Here is a 10,100-nt window from a genome sequence, read left to right as displayed (position 1 = left end):
ATTTCACGAAGATCTTTTAAGCTAACCTTTAAAACATAACTTTAGGCATAATGTTTTTTTAAACATCTTGGACAACATCATATTAGAACTTCATAAATATATCATCATTATAACGCCATATTAACTACAAGTATGCACAACAGACCCTAATATCTTCATACATAACATTTTCTGACATATCTTTACCATAGTATCATTGTTTTAATTCACATAATAACACTTAGCATCAAACGAGTCCAATTAATAAGTTCATTCAATCATTATTTACTGAAAAACCATACAAATTATGATCATCAAGCACCACATACCACAAACATGATTTCTAACAAATTCAACACTGAAATTGTAACAAGGATACTAGGGAAAGGAGTTCGACAAGAACGAATGGAAACAACCCTAGTTTTCAAGATCTTTGTATCCCTCGAAAGAAAGTCCTCTTGGAGAAAGAAGTCCAGGATAGAAACCCATACCTTATGTAGAACATAATCTACGAACACCACCTTGAACAAAATTTTGAAGGAACCTTAAATCGCCCTAGAAAAATCGATATATTTTCTATCTTTTTCTTATGTTCGATACATAATGTTTTTGCTTTGCCTTTTCGTTGAGTTTTAACGTGATTTTTAGGTTAAGAAAAGATCTTCAATTATACAACTTAGGTTTAATAGGTTAATTTAATAAACTAATTAACCAATTATCAAAATGCCCCTCGTAAGTTGACTAAAGATAAGAGATCATTACAAATGGTAAAATCTCGAAATTGGTGTTTACTATAGTTTTGGTACATTTTAACTTTATATTACTTAATTAAATAATTAATTTAATTAAATTAGGTATCTAGGGTAAGTACTAAAGTACCCTTAAGTCATTGGAATTATAATCCCAGGTTAATTACTAGGATGTTTCTTGAATTATACTAGGTTAGTGTAAGGATTCCATTTTGATCATTAAAACCAATTAATTAAACTGCTAATTCAATTAATTAGGTGACTTAAGATAATTATAAAAGTACCCTTAAGTCATTAGGACAATAACCAATCCTTTGAACAATCCTACGTTAGGTACTAGGTTGTCTTTTTCTTGTTTTAAGGGAAATCACAAATAACTGAAATCTGGAAATTGTTTTGTGCTTTTGGTTTTGCCCCTTGAAAATAATTAACTTAGTTGATAAATTAATTAATTAAATAGCCCAGGTTAATTACTCAAGTATCCCTATTTTTTTAGGACCTTAACTAACTCTTTAGACAATCCTAGGTTAGGTACTATGTTGTCCCTTTCTTGTCTTAACCGAAATCTGAAAATTTCCTTTGTAGTTTCGGTTTTAGCCCTTTTAAATTAATTAATTAAGTTGCTAAATTAATTAAATAGGTAACCTAGGGGAATGAATAAATTACCCCTAAGTTTTTAGGATCATAACTAACCTTTTGGACCATCCTAGGTTAGCTACTTGGTTGTATCTTTAACTAGTAGTAGGTTCGTGTCAACCGGGTTTTGGTCCTAGGTTGTCGGGTGAACTAATGGGTCCACTTCGTTTAGTCCTAGGTTATTTAGCTAGTTGGGACAGTTATTTTAGGATCTAGAGTTTTTTAGGAAGTTAGGCCCCACATGGAGTTGTCCCTTGTGTATGTTTTCCCCCTAAACTACCCTAACCGAATTTGGTTAGGGTGGTCCCTTCCTTTGGCCGCTTCTTCACATGTTTAGCACATGTTCTTGCACATGTGTTTGTTGTAATTTCCTAACAAACTAATATTTATTGTTCCTTTGGGAATGTGTAATTATTTTCCTAAGGACCCTCACTATATCCTTGGGCACTGTTCACTCTACACGATCATTTTAAATATTTATGTACTAAGGGTACTACGCGTAAAACATGGATGCCTAGTACCTAATCTGTTTGTAACTGATAAATTTCTGAATTTTAGCTTGGGTCTTCATTGCAGGTACATTTCCTCAACAAACACATCAATACTTAGATATATGGCTAAAACCCTTTAAGCAAATATGTTCTAATGAACCCAATATTTTGCTTATTGCATATTATATAGAAATTGGCTATTACTTGTTAGGCAATTTTCTATACTATGCCCAATATTTCTCAATATTGGGCATCAGAATATCTATGTATCCCATATAAGAATTTTTAAAGACCTATTAGGCTCTTCACTAGATATAAGATTTTCCGTAATGTTACATTATCCCCCCTTAGGAACATTCGTGCCCGAGTGACACTACACATCACTTAAACAAAGAGGGTGACTTTCGAAAGTTACTTTGTCATACTTAAACGTTTATCTTTTGTGAATATCTAATTCACACTTATTTGGATGATGAATATCATTCAAGATTATTTGAAACTCTATTTTTTAATTGAGGAATTTCCTTATCAATCACACTTAACTTAATGCACATCACAAATAATGCAACACATGAAACATGTCGATGCTACACAAAACAACACATGAAATGCAAACATAACTTCATTTTAACTCACATAGTGCTGTTATAAGACATACAATTAGTGATATATCACACCAAATCTACTAAAGCACTGAAACTTAGAGTTTTTTGAACATAAATCAGACTTAGGAAAAGTATATCTAACCTCTTAGATAACATTTTGTTGGTTATAAGATTTGATTCTAATGACACCCAACTTAATTTCAAAAAAATTGCAACTATGCCATCTACTTCTCTATATACCCCTTCGGCCTTAATACTGTCTCCTATGGGAGTACTAACTAGAAATGATTCATGTAAGATCTCACGAAGTAACTCAAATTGATTAGCCACCAAAGGAATAATCATAGACAAGGTATATCCTGGATCTAATAATTCATAAACAGTAAAGGAGAAGACAAGCAAGTTACCATTATTCACATCCGTGGATTTCTCTTGCTCCTCTCTTCCTTTCAATGCATAGAACCTCTTTCTCTTGGGGGTTCAGCTACAACATAAGGATTTGTCCGAGGCTGAGCATCCGCCTTGGCATGTTGGATTCAAACCACACCCTTCTCATTTTAACCCAACTCATTTTCTAACTGAAGCCTTACTATCTTGTTTCTATAGTCTATTATAACATAACACTTATAAAGCAAATCAATGTCTAAGCCATATTCTTGAGTTGGTATGCAACCAACCTTTCCTTATCCTCCTCATCAATACTCATAGAAGGTTTTTAGACACTACCATGCATTCACCTCCATGCGAACAGTTACACTCACCACACTTTTTTCATCAATGTTGGGGATTTCCATTTTGGCCCCTTCTTGGGAAAGCCAGATGTTGAGCTTGGCGCCTTAGACCACTTGTCCATCCTAATTCTTGTGTGTATTCTTCCACGCGTTCACACAAGAAGGAAGTTAGATACTTATAATGAGAGAAACTGTCAAAGCTCTGGATAGCACATTAAAGAGAAGAAGAAGGGAGAATTTCCTATCATTGCATAGTCTCTAAGTCATGATTGTAGCGTGCTTCACATCCATAAGTTACGAACTACGTAATGTCGTTGTGTCGAGATTTATATCCTAGGTAATTTAAACTCATGCTCTAATACCAAGTTGTTCATGACCCGGATTCTGGAATCCGAATGGCAACCGGCATTGTTAACCTCTCAGAGGTCGCCGACAAGCGTCATTTTGGATTCATCACATTCATATGGTTTATTTTAGCAAAAAATTTAAAGCTTTAAAACGTATGAAGTGTACAGAGACTTAATATAGTTATTTGATGAATTCATCATCTACTAAGCTCAACATAAATTTTACAACCATCTATCATAAGAATTGATTCGAAACTGAACAAGAATATATCATAAATATGTTTGCCAAACACGACCTTATTAGAAAATCTGCAAAATGAAAGTACAAAAGAAACGCTAGGGAAAAATCCAATATATTTTCCAAAACGAAGTCTAGACTAAGACTATAGCATCCTCAAAAACAAGAAGACCTACCAAATGATCTGGAGAAACGCTGATGTCCAAACCGTTGTAAGGAGTCATAAATTTTTCCCTTAACCTACATCTATAAAATACTAAATAGTAGGGGTTAGTACAGCACTTGTAATAAGTATGGTTGTATGCACACATTCACTGCATGATCAAAGAAAGTTCTTCCTAAACAACATGCTATTTTTGGAAAGCCTAGTCACTAGACAGTCAAAAATCGTTAGTTGTGAATTGTGGTATGAATATGATGTATTTTAATGCATAAAAAGCACACAAATAATTTTATATAATATTACTAGACATAAGTATCATCAACATAATTTTAGAACTACTCGAGTGAAGATTTGAGATTTTTCATCCTCTTAGGCCTAGAGCTCCTCTTTGTACACCTAGATTATTTTTCAGTCTTTTTCTTCCTATTGTTGTGTTGTGCAATAATTCTTTTGGTCATATTTTGTACTTACAAGTGAAATGATTCATTGTAGTCCCATACCCACAATGAATCGATATAAGTAATCCAAGGATTAAGGAATGATTTCCCTACATTATAGTGAGTCATTCTTTACACTATATATTCATTACCTTTTATAAGCAATTATCTACCGATCATGCAATTTATTTCATTACTTTAATGTTTTATATATTATATATTTCATATACAAGATACATTGGAATCGTTGATGTAGCATAAGACATCTTAAGTGAGGGCCCAACATATGGGACCTTGATTCGAGGGCCTTCTTTAGGAAACACAGATTATGCTTCATTCGTTTATTCGTACTTCACATTATTCATTTCATCCATTCGTAGGCTGATGTAAACACCTGCTATACCTAGGATGAGGTTTAAGACACTTATCGGGATCATGAAGTCCAACGACCAAGAATGACCTAATGTCATTACTTGAATCTGATTTCACCTCCTGATTGTCTTGCACAAACAACTTCAGTATCGTTCATTTCATTATCCTTCTAATTTTGAGGAACTCCAACCTTAACAGACATAGATCATGTGAGCATCATGAAATCCGGTGTCTTTCCCACACCGAAAAGATGTGGAGTCACCGGCCAAGGTGAAACCAAAACATGCTAGCGTTTATAAGGAATTGAACACCGCGAGAAACCTATGTTGGTAGCATAGTTTCAAGGACTAGGATATATAAGGATACCCATACACGCCTAAATGGACAATCTCATCTCATTAGATTTACATGAATGGCTGCCCTCTCAAAAGAAGGAATCATGACTCATAACTAGCCTATTAGTGTTCAGTATAATGTTCCATTACATTTATCTCACACATCATAGAATCTGACTTGTAGAATGAGGCATTCATTTCTCATAGATTATTTTTCATCTCATCATTATTATTGAGTGTTAATTGTTCTTACACTTACATATAAAGTATTATTGTGATTTGTCTCTTAATATTTAACACTCTCTTAGGTGAGTAATTTTAGTTACCTTCACTTTGGCTTGGTTGAGACTTGCCTCACCATTCGTATAAGCTTTTTATGACGTTGTCTCCATTTTCATTAGCATCATAGATTAACATAATTACTCACCTCATTACGTGAATTTTCTTTTCTTCTTTATCATTTAGTGCTAACTCAAGATTTATGGAGGCTTGCTTCTAGATTGAGATTTACTTACGCTATTTCTGATTGGTAATCCTTACTTTACATTGATGAAATGTAAATTTTCCTTACATATCGTCCTTGGGTGTTAATGATACTTCCTCACACATTCTAATACCTTCATATGTGAGTATTCTTTTAACATAGTTGCTTAGGTGTAAGTGAAAATTGTATCACTTCCTATAACACCCCATTCTGGTAGCATTACCTTTATGTGAGTTCTCATTGGATGAAGTACATTCTTGTTGCAGCCGATTATGTCTCAAAATGTGTATAAGCTATCCCACTTGCGAATAATGAAGGGAAGAGTGTCACCACATTCTTGAAAAAGAACATATTTTCTAGATTTGGAACCCCAAGGGATATTATCAATGATGGTAGACCCCACTTTTGCAATAGGCTGTTTAAGGGATTATTGAAAAAATATGGGTTTTGCCATAATGTGGCAACTCCTTACCATTTTTAAACTAGTGGGCAAGTTGAGGTGTCAAACAGGGAGATTAAGTAGATTTTGGCAAAAACGGTGAACGCTAGTAGAACGGATTGGTCAAGGAGGCTTGATGATGATCTTTGGGCTTACAAGACAACATACAAGACTCCCATAGGTATGTCCTCATACCAACTTGTATATGGTAAGGCTTGTCACTTACCATTTAAATTAGAGAATAAAGCCTTGTGGGCAACTAAGAAGTTGAAATTGGATTGGAATGAGACTGTGGAACAGAGGTTAAACGAGTTGAATGAGCTTGATGATTTTTGCATGAAGGTATATGAAAGTTAAGCCCTCTACAAAGAAAATATGAAGAAGTACCATGACCAAAATATTGAGAAGCGCAATATTTTGGTTGGGGATTTAGTACTTTTGTTCAATTCTAGGTTGCGTTTGTTTCAGGGCAAACTCAAGTCCAAATGGACTAGTCCCTATTTGATCACCCAACTATTCTTTAAGGTGAATGGGCATTGAATCAACATCTATCTAGGGAATGTTGGAAAGGCAAAGGAAGTGATCGAGACATATCATCTTGATGAAGTCTGAGTAATCAAGAGTCCTCCGTCGTGCCGCGATGTTAAATCAAGCATTGATTGGGATCAACCCAATGTGTATCCTCTATCCAACTATAGGGTTTTCATGATTTTTTAGGCATAGTTGCATTGTTTTTGCTTTTATTACTTATGTCACGTATGAATGTTCCATTATTTTACTTTAGAAGTGTTGTCTAGAGCGTACATGTCCAAAAAGTGTCCAAAAAACACAAAAAGATTACTTCATGGGTGTAAATGTGCAGGAACCAAATCACCAGAAATCTGCAGAAAATAGGTCTTTTGCACCCATCCACGGACGCATCGATAGACCGTCGGTAGATCTGTCGTGCTCAGGTATATTCTTTAAATTTTTCAAATCTAGTACACTATCGACGGAGGAGTCAACGGATCATCCACCGGCTTACGGCCCGTCGATGGGGAATCGTCAATTTCTTACCCACAAACCCAACCCTACGCGTACGACTACATATGAAAAGTTTTTAAACTCTTCAGTTACCCACCTCTTTACATAACCCCCTTAACCGTTTCCCTCCCTATTTCCTCTTTTTTCCCCCCACTACCTGACCCATTCACTCTCATTCCATCACAAGATTCCACACTTCCCCAACTTCAACAAAATCCATTCTCTCCGAAGATCTCCCATTTTATTCGGTTCCTTTAGCGGTCGTTGTTCGTGGTGGTTGTTGCTGCTCTTCAACAACTAGTGTTCATACTCTTTCTCCTCTACTACAATTGCCACATATTTTTTCTGAGTTGCAAGATTAACTCCTATTAATATTTCTGATTATCGTGATGTCTAACTTTTTGGGTACTATATTTATGACCATTTTGCTTGCTAAAACATACACACCAAAGTCCTATGTCCATTATAACATGAAATTGAAAGGGATGGGGGTGTATTGTTAAAGAAAAATAGTGTGTGTTCCCTGAAGGTCAGTTGGAGACCTTGTCAATGGACCGTCGGTCCCACAACAGACCGTCATTGTTGTCTGTCAACCCCAACTTCTCGAGTTTATTCTAAGTATCCATCGATGGATCCTTACGACGGGCTGTCGTCCCTTCAGCGGTCTATCCTGCATAACCGTCCATCATGTCCGAACCTTTGCTGCTAATTTTTTTATCAAATTAATCTATGTGTCCTGCGACGGACCCTTATGATGTAACATGGTGCCTTCGATGGTCCGTCATGCACAACCATCGACGGTTTCATAAACTTTGTTTGGAAATCTTTACAATTTCTTCTAAGTGTCCCGCGACGAACCCTCATGACGGACCGTTTTGCCTTCGACGGTTCATCCTGCACAACCTACGATGGTGTTAGAACTTTTGTTTCTGACGTCTTTATAATTTATTCTAAGTTTCCCGTGATGGACCCTTATGATGGACCATCGTGCCTTCAACGGTCCGTTAGAACAACCGTCGACGGTGTCAGAAACTTTTGTTGGTACATCATTATAATTTTTTCTAAGTATCCCGCGACAGACCCTCATGACAGACTATCGTGCCTTCAACAGTCCATATTGCACAACCTTCGACAATGTCAGAACCTTTATTTTTGATGTTTTCAAAATTGTTTGTAAGTGTCCCCCGATCGAACCCATGACGGACAGTCGTGCCTTTGACGGATCATTGATGGGTCCGTCCTACACTCTCTACTTCTGCACTTTCATTCCTTTTCTATGTTTTTCTGCTTCCCTTGGTACTAACTACTTCTCTCTGCATGTAAAAATTGCACCTAAACACGACTGTGTCGACTCACGATGGAATTTCAAGTCAGTCTCCCCATCGAATCAGCTTATCATAAGCTCTGATGATGAGCGTGAACCAGAGTCTGTGCCACTAGGCGCCCGCACTCCTACCCAATGCACCCAGCGTAGTCACTATCTCCCAGTCTGACGAGAAGTGCACACTGACCAGCACACCTTCTGGGTCGGCTGCACAGTCCGAGGGAGTATCTAGCTCCATGGAGTAATCAAGTTTTGAGGAATCTTCTTTCTCTGTGGAGGCTTCCGGATCGGAGGAGCCTTCTGCCTCTGCCTCGTCTCATGAGGCTGCTAGTGCTTACTCTACTCCAACAACCCAAACTGGTGTCCCCACTTCGATACTGATCAGCCCAACCAGTGGTGTGTCATGGCGCGGTACCAAATCTTCACTGATGCCAAGATGCCCAATGATAATGGGGTCATGACCCGAAACCTGACATTTGAGCGGTGGGTTCTCATGGCGAGTCTTCACACCATGCCGGCCATTTATGAGGTATTCACTCGACATCGACTGGAGTGGACGGTTTGAAATGTAGGTCGCTATAGCGAGGAGATGGTCCGAGAGTTCTATGCCTCCTACATTGATGAAACATAGGGTCTACGCTAATGATTTCTATTACCATAGTACCCAGATTGAATTTTTTTTACGCTTGTAGTTTCTATATCAAACATACTGGCCCCCTCTATTGTAGTTACCACAGTTTCGAACTTTATTTCCTTGACCTTGATGCCAATTTTCCTTATTGGAGCCTTGGGTGTTTTCTAGGAAAGCCCACGTATGATCACTCACTGCATAAGTATCCTCTTCATAATAGTAATCATCCACTGGCACTAGTTGTTTAGTCAAGTATTCACCGCATTTACGATCTCTGCACTTCTAGTGACATATTTCAATACATACCCAAGCTTAGTTCTCATTCGAGCCATCTCCTCATGAATCTCATCTACAACTGGATTGAGTGTAGCTTGCACTGTAAAGGTGTTTCTCCTAGTGTCTAACTTTCTAGTACTCAAAGCCTTATTATTGCGAGAGACTTTGTCCAACATCTCTACGATTTAAGAGCCATCTCCTCACGAATCTCATCTACAACTGGATTGAGTATAGTTTGCACTGTAAAGGTGTTTCTGCTAGTGTCTGACTTTCTAGTACTCAAATCCTAATTATTGCGAGAGACTTTCTCCAACTTCTCTATGATTTAAGCATGTTTGCACTCAAGCTACAAGCCTCCCGTAATAGTATCGAGTACTGTTATCATCTTTATCCTGACAGAAATACTCTTTCAACGACTCATCATCAATGAGGTGGTTAGGGACGCCTCTCACATAGGTAGTAAATCTTTCCCAAGAGCTACTTACCAACTCTCTAGGTAGTGCCACAAAGTTGTGCACTCTATCCTTGGGGTTATGATTCTTGGACACCGGTTAATACAGAACGAAGAACACATCCCTCAACTGATCGCAACTATAAATGGAACTATAGGGTAACTCATTAAACCATATCGCGACATCTCCAATCAATGATAGAAGAAACACTCTATGCCTGACGATGTTCATATCTAAGTATGGCCTCCCCATATGACTCTTGCACACAGACCTTAGTAAGGATATGTGATCATGTGGATCCTCTGATGGTAGCCCTGCAAACAAACCCATAGCTGCGAGAATCTGCAACAAACTACTAGTTACCACAAACATGTGTCCATTGGGTAGA

The sequence above is a fragment of the Solanum lycopersicum genome, chromosome 11, assembly GCF_036512215.1.
Source record: "Solanum lycopersicum chromosome 11, SLM_r2.1".
Taxonomy (NCBI): domain Eukaryota; kingdom Viridiplantae; phylum Streptophyta; class Magnoliopsida; order Solanales; family Solanaceae; genus Solanum; species Solanum lycopersicum.
The sequence above is the reverse complement of the archived record's forward strand: the minus strand, read 5'-3'. Positions refer to the sequence as shown.